The following is a 15348-nucleotide window of genomic DNA, read 5'->3' as shown; positions in this document are numbered from 1 at the left end:
CCAGAGAATTTGTAGGTATTTGGACCAGAATGAACAGGAGGTTGAAGGAAAAACTGCCCAGAAAAGAGAAAACTAGGGGAGACATAACATCTACTTGCAAGACTATGAGATAAGCCTGTATTTGGTAAAGAGAGTGAGCTGCTTCTACCAGAAGCAGAAACACAGGTATTTTTGCTCACTGTGTTAGGGTTGGATTAAGAAGAAACTGGATTCCTCATGAATTTGTATATTTTCCATCACTGGAGCATGTTAATACTATTCTGGAAAATTGCTCCATGGATTGGCACTGGGGAGCAGTTGAGGTATTAGATATCTTGAAATATCCTTCTGTTTTGTTACTGTAAAAGAAAGCAATTTTACCAAATAGGTAACTTCTGTTTATCTTCTACTCAGACATTTTCCACATTTGCCACATTTCTAAATTTCAACTGAACTGATATTCATTTAGAAATGAAACTTTAACCATGTAAATGGAATACATAGGACATATTTCAATTTGAGAGGCAAATAGCTAGTTAATTTTTGAGCATTTATAATCCAATTTGGCTAAAACTTATGAGCAGTTTCACTCACAATTTATCATTTGCTTGAAAAAAATCCCATTAATTACATCTATATACTGGCTATCAAAATAAATTATTCTTTAGGCACTGGGACATATTTTTACAAACTACTTTATTGAATTATGAGATATTTATATACACATATGCACATTAAAAAGTTCACTATACTGGTAGATATTTTTTCAAATTATTGTATGCTCTTGGATGACAATTATAAAATTCTTTTTTACTGAATAAAAAGAATATATTTTAAAGTATTTATTTGAAAGGCAGAGTGACAGAAATGAGGGAGGAGAGACAGGGAGAGACCTTCCATCCACTGATTCACTCCTCAAATGCCTGTAACAGCCAGGTCCAGCAGAAGTCAGAAGCCTGAAACACATCCAGGTCTCCCAGGTGGGTGGCAGGAACCCAAGTAGGTTGGTATCAGCTGCTATCTGCCAGAGGTATTAGCAGAAAAGCTGGACTGGAGGCAGAGTAGCCAGTATTCAAACCAGCCATTCCACAAAGAATATTCCTTTTTTCTTTTTTGATTTATTTATTTATTTGAAAGGTGGAGTTACAGAGGGGAAGAGACAGAGGCTGAGGCAGCCAAAGAGAAGTCTTCTGTCTGCTGTTTCACTCCCCAAATGCCTGAAAATGGCCAGGGCTGGCCCAGACCACAGACAGGAGCCAGGAGCTTTTTCTGGGTCTCCAACATGGATGCAAGAGTCCAAGCACTTGGACCATTATCTGCTGCTTTCCCAGGTGCATTAGCAGGGAGCTGTATCGGAGTGGAGCAGCCTGGATGTAAGCCAGAGACCATGTGGGATGCTGGCATTGCAGGCAGTGGCTTAACCAGCTATGTCACAGCATTGCTCCCTCCCCCCTTTTTCTTTTTAAATTAAACACAGTTAATTCCAGAATTTTAAGTTGAGACTGTTTAAAATATTAAGGCCCTGTGGAGGTTCTGACCCACATAAATCATTACTTTATCAATCATGATTAAATTTCCTGGTACTCAGAATTTCTGAGCTGTTCACTGGCTAGTCCCCTCTCCTCTCCTCCGTGCTGTTATGTCTGACAGTGGTGTTAATATGTTGACAAATCAATCTATTCATTAATATTCAGGAGGCATGCTGGATCTGCAAGACTCTAAACTGTTACAAACACAGTTTAATGATAAAAATGACAATTGTCTTTCTTTTGTTTCTCATATCATTGGATTTCTGGATCTCATCTCCCCGAAGTTTATTTTCAATGGGGTTATTTTTTGTTTTGAACAATATGTAGTGAAAGAGGGACCTACAGCTGGTTCCTTTTCATGGCAAAGTGCTACTTTCAAATTAAGTGCTTAGCGTTCTGGAACATTGTTGAATTCTGAAAACATACCATGTAGTAATGGTCCTAGGCTTTTATTTAGTTTGCTTTGTGTTTGTTCTGGCTATATTTTCAATCTCTAACTTCTGGTGGGAAATACCTGTGACCAATTTTATTTGAATTCAAGAAGTTGAACGGCAAAAATTGTAAAATAAAATTTAGATACTTTATAAATTTAATGGCACATTATTATAGAAATTCTATGTTTCAAAATATTATATATTCTATACTGGGCAGGCAAGGCCTGAGGCCAACTGAAGGATTACTTTAGGCTGTGTTTATCAGGGAAAGAAGAGGCATATATATTTCAGTGTCAGAGCACCCAGAAGGGAGAAACACACATCACTGCTGTACCACCACAATGTGATAACTGATTTAGCAAAAATCAACCTTTAGGATTAATGCAAAAATTTCCTTTTTTCCCCTTTTATACATGGTATGTCATGGCTTCCTGTCTGATCTTAAGTCTTCATATTACCAACGAACCACGTGGCTCTGAAGCTGAGCAGTGACAACAACGTAGGAGACCTGGGGAGAGGTGCTGCTTCAGATGCCACCTGCAAACACAGACAACGATCTGTTTGCATGGGTCAGGGTTTGTCCTGAGACAATTTCCGAGGCTGTCCCTGTGTTGACTACTGCCTACTTGTCACCCTAATGGCATATAAAAGAATAGCAAAACTTAGAACAAAAAAACGGTAATTTTCCGTTGATCCTGATGGACCGACCGTTACTAACTTTCCTTATATTTTCCATATATTTCTAATTAAGCACATCAATTCAACCTGACAAGGGAATGTACTGTCAGGCTAACACTTTCCCATCCATCTCAGCTGTTTTGTCATCTTCTCCTACTGCAACAACTTGCATTGAAGCAAATTTTATCTCACTTCAACTACACAGTACTCCTCTCTCGCTACCTGCCTCTCTCTCTGAGGACAAACCCTAGGGAAAACAAAGTTGTATAATCAAATCATACTTGAAAAAGAGTTTGAATATGTTATGGTTTTGGGTAAATGAAGGCATATAAAGAATGCATTTGACTTTCACACTTGAAAATTCTCCTTTGTGTTGACTTGATAGGTTTAGAGGCTTAAGATGAACGACATTCTCTTCATCTGTTCAGTCACACTGCAGTAACTGGTGTTATAAAAAAAGGAAATGTAATCCTGTAATTCTTCAGTGAATAGTATTTATATGGAAGTGTTTTATATAGATATGTAGTTTATCTTAAATATTAGGCAACTAATATTTATACAGACTGTATTTATATAGCAACTAATATTTATACAGAACTGTATATATATAATATTTATACAGAACTGTATATATATATAATATTTATATAGAACTGTAATTATACAAAATTAGGTAATTTACTTGCTCCCGGGTCACTGTATTATGCCATATATTTTTTCTTTATTTTTTACAAAAGTTAACATATGCACCTGCTAAAAAATTTAAATTAGTAAAGCAGAGTTCAAAATGAAAAATAAAAATCTCCCAACTCATTATTCAATCTACTATCCAGAGATTACCAGGATTAAAAATGTTTAAAAGTTTTCTCTGATTACTTTTATAGTACTAAATAATAAATGTGTTATCTTTTTTTTTGCTTAATTCACTAACTCAGGGTCAGTGCTACTCAAAGTGTTGTCCATGGCTCAGTCCAGTCTGTGCATGGTAATTACAGTCTATTATGAGATAAGGATGGAAAGTGAGACTAAGTATCTGGAAACTTTTATAGATACTTGGCATTGCTGTCCCCTTTTTAATTATATTTTACAAAGTACTGGCCCATATTTCTAGACATTAAAATAAACTGTTCCTTTATTACTGACAGTTTGAGAAGGACCAGTTTTTATAAGAAGTGATTCAGTCCATTACAGCTGATGACTCACTTCATTACAGTTTCCTCTATTTTACTGTGCTCCACTTTCTGCTAATTATTTTAGATATATTAAATACTGGCCACCTGACATACAAAATGAAAACTTAAGAGATACACATCTAGAAATATGGATATAACATATAGAGGTAATACATATAACATGCAAGCTAAATTTTTTACTTTCATGATTAAATTGTATATTAAATTATATGTGTGAATGTATTTTCTTTCATCTGCTCACTTAAGGAGACTCCTTTTACGAACTCTGGGAGTTAAGGCTTTACACTTCACTTCCCCTCTTCTTTGTGACCCTATTTCTAGTGTAGTAGAAGAATTATTACTTAATACTCTTTTGTATAATTGCAATTCAGACATGTTGTTTAAAGTTTACCTAGAATTTAAAGTTAATAAGTAACATGTAGAGTAATTTATTTTAATTATATCTGATAACCTTTATGTTATACCTCATATCCTCTACAATCTATGTAGATCCAGCTCTGAATCTATACACAAAGAATTCAAGCATTAGAAACAATTCTGTTGGCTTCACTACTGAATTCTACAAAACATTCAAAGAGGAAGTAACACCAGTTCTCAAACTGTTCTGAAATATTGAACAGGATGGAATTCTTCCAAACACTTTCTATGAGGCCAGCACTATTTTGACACCAAAACCAAAGACATGACACGAAAAGAAAACAACAGACCTATATCCTTAATGAACATAGATGCAAAGATTCTTGAAAAAATACTAGCAGATCAAATCCAAAACCACATCAAAAGATCATATATCATGACCAGGTGGGATTTATCCCAGAAATGCAATGTGGTTCAACATTTGCAAATAAATAAATGTCATAAACCACATCAATAGACTGAAGAACAAAAACTATATTGTTACCTCAATAGATGCAGAGAAAGTATTTGATAAGATTCAACACTCCTTCATGATAAAAACTCCACAAATTAGGTATAGAAGGAACAAAACATAAAATTATAAAGGCAATATATGACAAACCAATAGCCAATATCATATTGAATGAAGAAAAGTTGAAAGCATCCCCCCTCAGATCTGGAACAATATAAGAGAGTCCACTTTTGCTACTCTTATTAAATACAGTACTGGAAGTTTCAGTGAGAGCAATTAGGGAGGAGAAAGCAACAAAGCACATCAAAATTGGAACACAGGAAGTCATATTATCATGCAGATAACATGATGTCCATACATGGAAGAACCTGGACATTCCACTAACAAGCTGTTAGAATTGCTAAATTGTAAAGTTGGTGATTACAAAGTAAGCATGCAAGAAACAATGGCTTTTTTGTATGCTAATGATGAACTCACAAAAAGAGAATCAAGAAAGAAATCCTATTCACAATTGGAACATAGAAAAATCAAATATTTATAAATATTTTTTTTTTTATTTCACAGGTAAAGTTATAGACAGTGAGAGAGAGACAGAGAGAAAGGTCTTCCTTCCATTGGTTCACTCCCCAAATGGCCACTACAGCCGGCGCTACGCCGATCTGAAGCTAGGAGCCAGGTGCTTCTTCCTGGTCTCCCATGCAATTGGTCCCCAACTACAAAAAATTTTTTTAAAAAGATAAACAGAATAATGATCACCCTCTACACAAACAGTATTTTTGTGATGCTGAAAAGCAAAAACTACACATTAAAAAAAAAAAAACTATTCCTTGTTTCACTGTGTTATTCACATTCCGATTATTTAGGAATGATGGAATGATAGATGTTAGGAAAGAATAAAGATCTGGTATGGAGCACAACTTTTTTCCTTTCTTTTACTTTTAAGGATTTATTTATTTGAAAGACAGTGTTACATAGAGAAAGGAAAAAACAGATCCTCCATCCACTAGTTCATTCCCCAGGGCTGGGCCAGGTCAAAGCCAGGAGCTTCTTTCAGGTCTCCCACATGGTTACAGGGGCCTAAGCACTTGGGCCATCTGCTGCTGCTTTCCCAGGAGCATTAGCAGGGTGCTAGATCAGAATTGGAATAGCTGAAACAGGAAGCAGTGCCCATAGTGGGGACAGCATAACTGGTGATGGCTTTACCTGCTATACTGCGACTGCAATGCCAGCCCACAGGACACTTTTTTTTTTTTTTTTTTAATTTGACAGGTAGAGTTATAGACAGTGAGAGAGAGAGATACAAAGAGAAAGGTCTTCCTTCCGTTGGTTTACGCCCCCAAATAGCAGCTATGGCTGGCGCTGCACCGATCCAAAGCCAGGAGCCAGGTGCTTCCTCCTGGTCTCCCATGCAGGTGCAGGGCCCAAGCACTTGGGCCATTCCCCACTGCCTTCCTGGGCCACAGCAGAGAGCTGGACTGGAAGAGGAGCAACCGGGACTAGAACTCGGCACCCATATGGGATGCCGGTGCCGCAGGTTGAGGATTAACCAAGTGAGTCATGGTGCTGGCTCCAAAGAAATAAATTTAACCAAAGAAAGGAAAGATCTCTACACTGAAAATCATCAAGCATTGATGAAAGAAATTATCAAAGATCCAAAAAAAATGGAAGATATTCCTTGCTCATGGGTCTGAAGAATCAATATTATTAAAATGTCTATACTACCTAAAGCAATCTAAACATTCAACACAATCCTTAGTTGTTTCTTTATTATACAACTTTTTGTACTGCCCTAGAGTTTATAGGTTTCGGTTTTCTTCTTTCATCTTAAGAAAAAACACTAACAAATTATATGTCCTAATGTTATATATCTGATAAAGAAGATGATGTATATGCAAAAAAGTAATTTTATGGAAATCTTATGTTTCTGCACTTAAATATTAGAAACAATTCAAAATATTTTTAGAGCAATGTCAGGTCTCATGTCTTAGGGGCTCTGTACTCTAGAGGAACATTTTTATTTAAGATTTATTTATTATTTATTTGATAGAGTTACAGAGAGAGAGGGGGAGAAACAGAGAGAGAGAGAGAAAGAGGGAGAGATCGATCTTCCATTCACTGGATCACTCCCCGATGTGGCCACACCAATCACAAAGCTGAGCCTGGCCAAAGTCAGGAGCCAGGAGCTTCATCTGGGTCTCTCATGCGGGTGGCGGGGGCCTAAACACTTGGGCCATCTTCTACTGCTTTTTCCAGACACAAACTGTTGTCCATATGGGATGCCAGTGTCCCAGCAGTAGCTTTACCCACTATGTCCATGGAGGGACGTTCTAAGAAGGCTGATCTACCAAATTATATTCCCAGTGCAGGATGGCAGTTTAAGGGAGAAAGCCTGGGAATTCTCATTTTCAGTTAGCACTTCTGGTTAACTGTTGACATGTGAAAGGTAAAAACATGCCTGCTATAGATATAGAGCTAAACATGACTTGTTTTTGCTAAAATAAGTCATAAAATAATAGGCAAAGAGGGTCATTTTGAACTTGTCAGGAAACCCCTGCTTTACTGATATTCTTGACTCAATGATTAGCTAGTTTGTTCATTTCCCATTTGTTTTACACCCTGGTTTACTTCTTAAACCATAGACTAAGCCTTGCTTGCAATTTTCTACTTTTATGTCAACTTTTGGTACTACCCATATGATGTATCAGCTGTGACAAACATAGAGGAAGAGACCTGGATCTATCACGTCTTTGGGAATTTTTAAAAATGCAATAGAGGGAAGAACATACTGGTAAAGGATCAAGTAAGTCAAAATTTCCTTAGTTTTATGTTTTTATCTAATACATGACCAAGAGGTAACAGGCTATAGATAAAGTTTGGAATAAATAAAGAGGTAGGTAACTTTCCATAGATAAAGTATATTTGTCAAATCAAGTGACTATTTTAAAATAAGCACACAAATCTTTTCAAGGAACCAAATAAGGTTATAGGATGGATGTGCTTGGTGCTAAGCCCAATCTGATATGAAATAAAGCTGTACGTGAGAGTGAGGCACGCCTAATTACTAAAGGGTAGTTATGGACATACATGACAAAATTCCATTCATATCATCACAATGATGAAATGAATCATAGTGGGAAACCAGCACAGCCTTGGTATTAACTGATGTGCTCCCAAACACTCATCACATGATGAGCTAGAGTTTCATACGATCTTTTTTTTTTTTTTTTTTTTTTTTTGTACAGGCAGAGTTAGACAGTGAGAGAGAGAGAGAGACAGAGAGAAAGGTCTTCCTTCCATTGGTTTATGACCCCAAATGACGCTATGGCCAGCGAGCTGTGCCGATCCAAAGCCAGGAGCCAGGTGCTTCCTCCTGGTCTCCCATGCAGGTGCAGGACCCAAGCACTTGGGCCATCCTCCACTGCCTTCCAGGGCCTGAGCAGAGAGCTGGACTGGAAGAGGAGCAACTGGGACAGAATCCGGCGCCCCAACTGGGACTAGAACCTGGGGTGCTGGTGCCGCAGGTGGAGGATTAGCCTAGTGAGCCGCTGCGCCGGCCTCATACAATCATTTTTGATCATATGATTCATTCAGGGCTGTTTTATTTTTATACATGAATTCTTATATAGTTATATGTGTATAGGTAAATATACGTACATATGCTTTTTTGGTCACATATTGTACACAAGAGTATATGTCACTCAATGCACAAGTAACATCAAAAAGTTCATGGGAAATGGAACAAAAAATGTTTATTTTTGTGTAAAGCATTTTGAAATCCATGCATATGGGGGATCCTCCAAAAGTTAATGAATTTTACACATTATTAAAAAATGCATGGTTTCTAATATTTTTGCAACAAAAATAAATCTATTTTAAATTTTTCCATGAAATTTTTGCAGTTCTCTCAAATAACTTTACATTATATTCTATTAATTATAATTAAATTTATAAATGAATTTAGTTATGTAACTTTAAATATAACTGTAGTTTCATACAGCTATCTGTAGATACATACACAAAACTAAATGCAGACATTCATACAGATGGACAGACAGACTGTAAAGTAACAGGGAAATAGTGATCAAGATATTTAAACTAATGGAGTTATGCTAATCACTGTGCTAAGTGATTTCTAGCCAAATCTCCTTTCCTACTGAAAATAACCCATGTTAAAGGAAATATTTTAACTATCTTTCTGCAAAGAAAACTGACACCAAAGAGAGTAAGTGACATGGATAAGGAAGAGGTCAATGAGAAACTAAATAGCTCTCAGCTCAGTTCTCTATCACAGAATGATCCTGTTTCCAGTATTTTTAGTAGTATTTAAAATTGTGTTCCTCTCTGCTCTAAGTTAGTGAAACGTTTAAAAGGAATTAATGTGTCAGAATAGGTAAATCCACTGGAATGATAATCATAAGGCTGTAGACACACTGGATAAGAGCATCTACCCTGGGCATGGCTCAAAGTATTTGCACCCTGGCCCCATCTAGGCAGCCACTAAACTCTCCATGCCTGATAACCTTCCCTTTAAAACGAAACAGCAGGTAGTGTTTAGTCAAAACTTGGGAGCAATAAAATACACAGAGAGTTCAAAGTAGTGCTTTGCTATGGAGTAGATTGTTTGTTAACTATTAATATTTTTTCTTTCCAAATTAAAAGTTACTATCTCTATTTCACTTGCAACATTTGAGAGTTAAATTTTCCTCAAATGTTTTCTCATTTTTCAAATTATACCTTGATTTACAAGAAAAATATGTATCTATTTATATAATGGACATCTGTTAACGTCTTTGTATTTGCTTTTAGTCTAGAGCGCATTTTCCCTGAAGGAACTTCCCTGCTCCCACCAGAAGTACATAAACCTGGAGCTGTCGGAGGACCATTTAGCACCATGGGAGGAATCCGCAAGAGGGAAGTCATCACAAGAGAAGCACACCTCTTGAACTGCAGGATGCAGCTGACTCCGAGCCTTAACTTCTGGACTTTCCACTCGTGTGAGTCAATAAATTACCCTACTTTCCTAACCTAATTAGGATAGGTTTCTGTTATTTATAAACAGGAGTCTTGATTAATTCACTGGTAAGCCTAGCTCCAGAAAGTTAGTACTTAGCTTATTATATTATGATAGCAAAAATAATGAGTATAAAATATTTCTATAGATTCCTAAATGTCAAACCATCAGAAATAAGTACCATTTGGCATACAACAAAGTATACAGAATGAAGACAAAACAGATGATTTCAAGTCTAAGCCCTTGATTTCAAGGTCGATGTGACCTTAGGCAAGTCACTATGTCTTTGTGCTTCCTCTCTTTGCAGAAAGTAAAGCAAATTACTTATCTGAGGATTCTTGTGAGAATCAAGCAGCACCACTGTAGCACACCAATTTACAGGATTATATTGTATCAAGTCCATGTCTACACTAACAGAAAAGAAATACTTTATCTGATAGGTCTGCATACCCAATGAAAACTTTATAACATTTTCTTTTGATTTCTCATGCCAAGAAAAAAATACAAATAACACTTTGTCTCGAGAATGTTGGGGAAATCCAAACATCAGTTTGCATATGGTTTCTAACAAAATATTATTAATTCATAGCAGCAGGGTGACTGCTTAATGTTCTCCTGTCCTTATCCTTGTCCAAATTCTTCACTCACCCCTAACCTGCCTTTGTAGCTGCTTTCATACCCTTTATCTCAATCAGTCTTTATTACAGCTTCCTTATGAAGGCAGGCGTTGTAACCTCAGTTGACAGACGAGGAACTGAAGCCTAAAGAAGTGATGATAACTTAGAATGGGTGACAGGGATATGCATCCAACCGCTTGACTGCTGCCTGTTAACCTTTTCATTAGAATAACGGAGGTCCCAGGTTTCTGTTATCCTGTATCTTGGATTCTCTGTATTTTTTAGGGTGATATAAAGTAGCAGGAGGCTAAAAACTGATCAGTGTGATCACCCTTGGCCAGATACTAGCTTTTGTGTGTATATCTGATAGTTCCTCCATGCTTAAAATGATTTGGTATTCACCTTGTTGTAACTTTAATCAGAGAAGTACTTGTCTTCAGCAGGAGATGGAGCAGACTGTGGGCCAGTAACTGCCGTGGTGAGACCTCAGTTGACATTATGACATAATTTAATTGATCCTTCTCTATATTCAAGCATGAGTTCTGTACATATACAGCAGTTAAAGAACTCATTTGCCATCCAGAGTTTCAATAAAGAAATAGTACACTACCCCTGTGTCTCAAAGGTAAGAATGAGCCAGAAGGAGGCTGGATGAGGGGGACCAGTTAATTCTCAAATTGATACTCAGTCATCGGGAAAAGTGCGGCTTTTATCTTCCACCTGCATTGGTCTCCACATCATTTTGTCCAACTAATACAGAATTTTTAGTGCTTACATATATCTATAACTAAGTGAAATGCATTCTTCCTGGCCAAATAAAAATTAGTCTTTGGAATTATACTCAATTTCCTCTTGCTAACACGTTATACCTTGTTCTTTTTTTTTTTATCTTTTTTTTTAACTTTTATTTAATGAATATAAATTTCCAAAGTACAGCTAATGGATTACAATGGCTTCACCCCCATAACGTCCCTCCCACCCGCAACCCTCCCCTTTCCCACTCCCTCTCCCCTTCCATTCACATCAAGATTCATTTTCGATTCTCTTTATATACAGAAGATCAGTTTAGCATACATTAAGTAAAGATTTCAACAGTTTGCTTCCACACAGAAACATAAAGTGAAAAATAATAGATGATTCTTTAAATGATGATGAAATCAGATCAGACCTATTGTCATGTTTAATCCCAGTGAGAGTCAAGTTGGGAATTGATAATTTCTTCTTTTTTTTTTTACAGAAGATCAGTTTAGTATACATTAAGTAAAGATTTCAACAGTTTGCACCCCCATAGAAACATAAAGTGAAATATACTGTTTGAGTACTCGTTATAGCATTAAGTCTCAATGTACAGCACATTAAGGACAGAGATCCTACATGAGGAGTAAGTGCACAGTTGACTCCTGTTGCTGACTTTACAAATTGACACTCCTGTTTATGGCATCACTGGATTTCCACGTGCAGAAGCATGAAGCAAGACCCCTACCTTACACCTTACACAAAAATCCACTCAACATGGATTAAAGACCTAAATCTACGACCTGACACCATCAAGTTATTAGAGAACATTGGAGAAACCCTTCAAGATATTGGCACAGACAAAGAATTTTTGGAAAAGACCCGGGAGGCACAGGCAGTCAAAGCCAAAATCAACTATTGGGATTGCACCAAATTGAGAAGTTTCTGTACTGCAAAAGAAACAGTCAGGAGAGTGAAGAGACAACCGACAGAATGGGAAAAAATATTTGCAAACTATGCAACAGATAAAGGGTTAATAACCAGAATCTACAAAGAGATCAAGAAACTCCACAAAGACAAAACCAAAAACCCACTTAAGAGATGGGCCAAGGACCTCAATAGACATTTTTCAAAAGAGGAAATCCAAATGGCCAACAGGCACATGAAAAAATGTTCAAGGTCACTAGCAATCAGGGAAATGCAAATCAAAACCACAATGAGGTTTCACCTCACCCTGGTTAGAATGGCTCACATTCAGAAATCTACCAACAACAGATGCTGGCGAGGATGTGGGGAAAAAGGGACACTAACCCACTGTTGGTGGGAATGCAAACTGGTCAAGCCACTATGGAAGTCAGTCTGGAGATTCCTCAGAAACCTGAAGATAACCCTACCATTCAACCCAGCCATCTCACTCCTTGGAATTTACCCAAAGGAATTTAAATGGGCAAACAAAAAAGCGGTCTGCACCCTAATGTTTATTGCAGCACAATTCACAATAGCTAAGACCTGGAACCAACCTAAATGCCCATCAACGGTAGACTGGATAAAGAAATTATGGGATATGTACTCTTTAGAATACTATACCACAGTAAGAAAGAACGAAATCCAGTCATTTGCAACAAAATGGAGGAATCTGGAACACATCATGCTGAATGAAATAAGCCAGTCCCAAAGGGACAAATACCATATGTTCTCCCTGATCGGTGACAACTGACTGAACACCAAAAAGGAAACCTGTTGAAGTGAAATCGACACTATGAGAAACGGTGACTTGATCAGCATAGCCCTGACTGTTAATGAACAAGTTAAAACATTATCCCTCTTAGTCGTTTTTTTTGTCTGTTCTACTTAATATGATTGGTTTAAATCTGTAATTATCACACAGTTATTCTTAAGTGTTGAAATTTAACTGAAATGTGATCCCTGTTAAACATAAGAGTGGGAATAAGAGAGGGAAGAGATGTACAATTTGGGACATGCTCAAGCTGACTTGCCCCAAATGGTAGAGTTAGAAACATACCAGGGGACTCCAATTTAATCCCATCAAGGTGGCATGTACTAATGCCATCTCACTAGTCCAAGTGATCAATTTCAGTTCACAATTGATCATAATGAAAGGACTAAGAGTCAAAGGGAGCACATAAACAAGTCTAGTACCTACTAATACTAACTGATAGAATAAATAAAGGGGAGAGTGATCCAACATGGGAAGCGAGATACTCAGCAGACTCATAGAATGGCGGATGTCCTAAACAGCACTCTGGCTTCAGAATCAGCCCTAAAGGCATTCGGATCTGGCTGAAAAGCCCATGAGAGTATTTCAGGCATGGAAAACCTAGACACTCTGGCAAAAAAAAAACAAAAACAAAAACAAAAAAAAACACCAAAACCAACCAAACCTAAATGAAAGATCTCTGTGAGTGAGATCCCAGTGGAAAGAACAGGTCTTCAAAGAAGGAGGTACCTTTCTCTGAAGGGAGGAGAGAACCTCCACTTTGACTATGACCTTGTCTAAACAAGATAAGAGTCGGAGAACTCAAGGGGCTTCCATAGCCTTGGAAACGCATGACTGGTGCATAGGGAGATTATTGATGCCATATACCTTGTTCTTTACAATCTGCAGTGACTGGCCTAAGTTACACCTTGCTTGCAAAAGGCAATTCTGACTAGTCAAATCCTCTGACCTTGGAGATCTTGATTTTTATACCTACCCTAACAATCTGATGAAAAACTGATCATTTTTCCAATCCTTGTAAATCCTTGTAACTCGTTTCCCCAAGTAAATTTTAAAGTTATCTGAGGTACATGTTATGTTCTGCCTTCTACTTTCACATGACCTCTGATGCGTGTATATTATGATTTCCTGACAACTCCTTCTAGAGCCATTGATATCTGTGTCTCTGGTCTCAAAGAGAGAGATCATCACAGGCAAGTGTCTGACTGCCTTTAGTGATATTCCAGATTTGAATCCTAGTTAAGAGCAGTAGGCTATTTATTGGGTTTCTGGATTACAGGGATGAAGTATAATTGTCATCTCCATTTAGAAGTAATATTTCTTAAGATAAATAACAAGGCTATTTTGATAATTCCATCTTTTCTGTTTCTTGGAAAAGAAAAGTAAATAAACTTTTTTATCTTTGTTGGATTATTCTAAATATTTAATTGTTCCACTGTAATATATGATAGTTCTTTTGTAGGTCACAAATATCTTTAAGATATATCCAACTAACTATGACTTACAAGTAAGTAGTGAATGTTAAAGGCTGTTGCTAATGGTAACTTAAAGCTCTATTATAGATAACTCTTGGCATTTAAAACCAACAATAGTCAAAGAACTTAAATTGCCTTGGACAGTTTATACACACTCTTTCCCATTTCTACGTGAACATATGAAATAGCAGGTATCAAATAACGGATGTTTATCAATGAAGGTACCAGTCTTTTAAGCAGTAAAAATCTGAATAAACAACTAGGATGAACAGAGAACTATAAATCGCTTGTACATTAGAGAGGCTCAAGGCCGGAGGTGAAGGGATGTGTGCTCAGACTGCTGGGTGTGAGCTCTAGCCTGACCACTCAGGAGTTCTGCCATTTTGGATCTGTGGTGTCATTTTTTTTTTTTTTTTGCTTTTGCTTTCCCACTTGAAATACAGTTAAAATAGTAAAACTCATCTTATTGGATTTTTATGACAATTAAATAAACTCCAAACTATGTTCACTAATGAACTCTTGTCATTTCCCCTTTAAGAAAAATAAATATTTATTAATAAGCATATAACTAAATAATGTAACACCATCAATGGAATCTACCCTAAAGAAGTCATGAGAACTACTAAGGATATTCCAATATGGAGCAGACATATTCTGCTTAAAGATTCCAAGGAAATGACCCAATGAAATAATATAAATAACTTACAGGCACACAAAGCAAATGGCACACTAATACATGTAATATATGTAATCTGATGACTAAAATATCAATCATAATTTCCCTATGTTTGTCATAGTATAAAAGTGCTTACTCTGGGCCCAGGTGCATGGTAAGCAGGCCCTTTTGGAGGACTCTTTATTAGCATTACATCAATTTTTAAGTTCAAAGAAACATACTCAAATATGAACATCTTATCCTTAATTGTTTCATTTACTTTTTAAAATGTATTTCCAAGTGTATCTACTTTTCTTTTTCTTTTTTATTTTTATTAATTTGACAGATAGAGTTAGACAATGAGAGAGAGAGACAGAGGCAGAGAGAAAGGTCTTCCTTCCGTTGGTTCACCCCCCAAATGGCTGCTACAGCCAGA

The 15348-nt window shown here is 36.9% G+C and overlaps 1 protein-coding gene and 1 long non-coding RNA gene across 4 annotated transcripts in view; both read right to left on the bottom strand.

The window, feature by feature from the left end:
- PRKD1 (protein kinase D1) overlaps positions 1-15348 on the bottom strand; it is a 358025-nt gene that overhangs the window by 16875 nt on the left and 325802 nt on the right. The gene's annotated exons all lie outside the window — the stretch shown is intronic.
- Positions 9482-14937, bottom strand: LOC138844640 (uncharacterized). Its single transcript, XR_011380783.1, has 2 exons — positions 13650-14937; positions 9482-11178 (listed from the first exon to the last, which is right to left on the bottom strand). It is a non-coding gene; the product is annotated as an uncharacterized lncRNA (long non-coding RNA).

This window comes from Oryctolagus cuniculus, chromosome 12 (genome assembly GCF_964237555.1).
Source record: "Oryctolagus cuniculus chromosome 12, mOryCun1.1, whole genome shotgun sequence".
Taxonomy (NCBI): domain Eukaryota; kingdom Metazoa; phylum Chordata; class Mammalia; order Lagomorpha; family Leporidae; genus Oryctolagus; species Oryctolagus cuniculus.
The sequence above is the reverse complement of the archived record's forward strand: the minus strand, read 5'-3'. Positions and strand labels throughout refer to the sequence as shown.